This window comes from Embiotoca jacksoni, unplaced genomic scaffold (genome assembly GCF_022577435.1).
Source record: "Embiotoca jacksoni isolate LCO1_2020_lvr unplaced genomic scaffold, fEmbJac1.0.p SCAF_32, whole genome shotgun sequence".
NCBI lineage: Eukaryota > Metazoa > Chordata > Actinopteri > Embiotocidae > Embiotoca > Embiotoca jacksoni.
The window spans coordinates 3516227-3520580 of NW_027185384.1; the positions used below are offsets into that span (position 1 = coordinate 3516227).

General features: G+C 40.1%; 1 long non-coding RNA gene across 1 annotated transcript; it reads left to right on the top strand.

Moving 5' to 3' along the window:
* The first annotated feature begins 523 nt into the window (after positions 1-523).
* Positions 524-2824, top strand: LOC138207587 (uncharacterized). The gene is made up of 2 exons (XR_011179033.1): positions 524-2146; positions 2304-2824. It is a non-coding gene; the product is annotated as an uncharacterized lncRNA (long non-coding RNA).
* The last annotated feature ends 1530 nt before the right edge of the window (positions 2825-4354 follow it).

Genomic DNA, 4354 nt, shown 5'->3' on the forward strand with positions numbered 1-4354 from the left:
ATTACGAGGTCAAAGGAAGTGAAACTGAGGGGGGGGGGGAATTACCTTTCTGAGTTAAATATAAAGTGAGATGTTGTTAAAAGAACAACACCAAGCAAAACAAGCCGATTTCCAGAAGAAAGGAAATGGTGAGTGAACTCAGACAAAATCAAGAAATCCCTAGGAGAGATGTCCCATCTTTTGCCTGTTTGCCCTCCACTGAACTATGAATCAGCTACAGAACAATGGTCATAACGAGTACTGTTAGTCTGCCATCTAGCGGTGTACAAGCAGATTTCCCAATATAGTCTGTACACCTTTTATAGACAGTCTGGTGTCAACTCTTCGAGAAACATTCATACTGTATTCCTGGAATACATAGTCTAATTGCGGTGTGTTTGTCACACCAAATTGTAGCCTCGGGTGACCTTACTGCATGCAGGATTTAGAGATTTTGTTTTGTTCACTAATTTGTATCTCAATGTCATTAAAAAAAAAAAATAATAATAATAATAATTGCAGTGTTTTAACAGTTTCTCATGTTTAGATGATTTTTTTTTGTGGTAGAGTTGGAGACATTGTATATTATATTCTTAGATAACTAATTAAAAAACAGAGATACTGTAGCCTTAAAATACCAATGACAACTGAAATAGTACGAGTTGTATTCTGTTCTAGGCTCAAACCTTTATTACAATGTAAAAGATCACAATAGGGTTTTTTTTTTCTCTTTAATTTGCTCACTTAGTACAGCTGCAAAAACTTGCCTTATTTATGTTATCATATTTTAAAGCTCTATTTTTGTAGCCTTATAACCAAGCTCTGGGTTTGATTTGTTTTTGCAGCTGTTGGGCAAATTGATTATACATTTTTTTTTTTAAATCACAACTATCATGATATTATATTTTTTAACAAAATATTGAGCCTAAGAGTTGTCAATGGCATTTTAAGGCAGCATCATATATGTGGTCTCTTTTTTTTTTTTTTTTTTTTAGTTACTCAATAGCATAATGCATAATGCTCTCCATCACCCACAATATACAAAATAATTGTGTTTATCACATTATCAGTATGAAAAAGCTGTAATAATTTTTTTTGTGTGAGTTTTCACTGTGAAAATGATGCTTCATTGATTTCATGTCCTTTTTACATTCTATTTACATGAAATGAGCCATGGGGTTTTTTTTTCCTTATGAATACGCCACACCAGCGGGCGGCAGCACTCTCGTTCAGCCTCACCGATGCTTTTTTACCACGCAAAGGATTGTGGGGGATTTGTCTCATCATTACAACGTGAGTCCTGCGTTTCCTCAGTGCTTTTGCGAGACAACCCAGTGAGGGACGTGTAGCCAGAGCTCTTACGTATTTGGGCAATAATCGGGTTTTTTTTTAGTTTTTTTTAGTTTGAAACTTTTCACATCTACAAAGGTAGTTTGTTAGAAAAAGTTACAGCCGGCATTTTTTTATTTTTAAATTCAGAAAAAGGCACACTGCAGGAGGAGGGGGAAGGACCGAAAGCTGCTAAGTCACTCCACAAGACTTGACTTTTTTTTTTTTACTTTTTTTTTTTTTTTCCACCCTCTTTAGTTGCTTTTTCTTTTGAAATGTGTATAAACATAATGGAGGACGGAATGGATACCAGAACGACGCACGTGATATCAGACTATCTGCGTAAAACGAGGAAACCTGGTCCGAAGCTGAACTTCAAACTTCGCGTGTCCCTCGAACAGTGCGGCGGCGCCGCCGCGGCGGTGAAGACGGCCGTCCGAAAATACCTCCCCCGGGAACAGAAGCGGGACGAACTGTGTTGGAAAGACGGGGACAAAGGGGACGGAAGGAGGTCCGGGTGCGAGGAGAGCCCCGCCGCGGCCTGTGCGCGCCGTCATCCGGCCGGATCGATGGCGCCGGAAAACACCACGCAGTACCTGATGACTCAAGTGTACGAAGACATGACGTCAGACGGCGCTCAGTCGGCCGTGCTCGACGAACCTCGTTCACCCCGAAGTGCGACCGCAGATCCGGACGTCGAGTTTGAGAGCTGTCTTGCTTTTCAACAGAGGGACTTTGAGGAGGCGTTCGGCTTCGACTGGTAAACCGGATTGAACTGGTCTACGTGGCCTTGTGGTCCGGCTTCCTTTCGACTTGTCGATAAGGGCGTATGCAAAAGGTGTGACTTGTAAATATTTGAGTGTGGCATGTGTGTGTGTATTGTGATGTTTTATATTATATATATATATTTTTTGTTTGTTTTTTTTTTGTTTCCCTGGTCATGTAATTTGTGATTTGGCACGTGATTCATGGTTGGGCTTTTATTTGTCCTACAGCGGCGCTTTGGACGCTGCCCGCCCAGTAGGGGGCGCTCCTGGGTCCTGCAAGGAACCAAGCAAAACCGCCCCTGTCTGCTCTGCTCGAGCTGCGCAGGATTGTGGGATCCAGGTAAACCAGGGAAGGTATTTGATGCACTGCATTGCCATTGGTGACAGTAGCGGATTGTGATGCGATGTTGGGGGGGTGGGGGGGGCTGAACAAAGTGCTTTCCACAGTCACTGTTGTCTGAGCGTTTTTCAGGTTCACCCCCTGCCAGGACACGGGCTATGAGGTCATGAGAACAGCAGGAGAGAGCATGGAGGTCGCTCTTCACGTGCCTGACGCAAGGTGACATTCAATGCCCATCGGTTACTTTTGATGAACGTCTTGGGATGACGAGTGTGTTGTGATCCCGGTAATGGTTTTGTTTAACTTAATGCTAAAAATAAAAATGATTGCAAATGTTGTGATTCCAAAGTGAGGCCGAAATGCTTCTAAAGAAACGCTTTGTTCAATAAATGTTCTGTTTCATCCACAATTGACTGTGTGTCACTTGTTTTAAAGGACTGCTGGAGAATCTTAAGTGTTTTATTTGGAGAAAAAAAAAATGATGTATTAAATCAAGAAACCTGAAGCTGTAAGTATAAAACCTGCATATGGCACAAGTGGTGGGGTTTGTACCGTTTCTTCAAAACAAGATTTCAAGTCCTGGCCTGTTTTACGTGTAAATAAGAGTAAATGTTATTTTTCAATTTGGTGTGTTCTATAAAATGTCAAAACAATTAAAAATGTTAGGAAACGACCTAAAATGTCTTGTCCCGACCAACAATCCACAACTGAAATATTCACTTTTTCATGGGTGACTTAAAGAAACCACAAAACAAAAACAAAAATCATATTTTAAGTTGAAACCGGAGATTTTTTTTTTTTCCATTACAAATTATTCAAATAAATCAATTGATAGCTGGCAATTATTTTTGTCTAATAACTAATTGCTAACCGCTCTACACATGTTGCGATGTGTTCTGATTTCAGTCTTTATGCAGGTTTCTCTCACTACCAAGTTGTTTAAGGCAGGGGTCTTCAATGTTTTTCAGGCCAAGGACCCCCAAACTAATAGAGATGGAGCATGTAATATTTTATATATATAATATATTATATTAAACTGGAGGAGTGCAGGAAGCTTGGAGGGACAGGGACAGGTCCAGGCTCGTCTCGCTGTGAGCTTGAGAGCTGTGTGTCGCTGAATGTGCATTTCTGACTGAAAGATAACATCTTCTGCCTCCATTTATCTATTCGCTACAATATGTTGGATTCATGTTAATGTGTATTTAAAGACATTTCAATTTGTGGGGGGAATAAAATTGTCTAATCAACCTAAAATTTCACGGACCCCTGCAGTACCTCTGCGGACCCACTAGGGGTGGCGGACCCCCTGTTGAAGACCTCTGGTTTAAGGGCTTTAAAAGTGAATAGAATACTTTGTTTTAATCGTAGACCCATTGTTTAGATGAGGAAAAATAACAAGCCAATGTAGTTAAATGTAAATATGACACATGAAGCACACGGGTCAAAGGGGCTTCACGTGTTACTCGGTATAGAGCCACAAATTAACTGCACTGAACTGAGGTCTAACTAACTGAAGCTTGTGCACACATTTTTGAACACTTTATTTTGTAAATTAATTATTAAAGAATAGCTTTATGTACAGTTGTTCCACTGATACAGAAGTGTCAGTTGTAAAAAAAATATATATATTTTACAAAATTTGATTTATTAGACTAATAAAAGTACCGATCTATCTATTCACTAATTCACGTGACAACCCACCAGGAGCACCACTGACATAATTTAAAGGAAGTTGCAAAATAAATGTGAATCGTCTTATGTTGCAAATACACCCATGTTGATTCTTACCACACACAACTATCCTGCCCCACAAAACTCCCCTTTAAATACCCCCAAAACTCCATCTGCAGTAACTCTGGTTAACTGGACTAGTTTTCTCTGACTGGAACATGAATTTCCCTCAAACTACCACATGGCGGCAGTAGTAGACAAGAAGTTT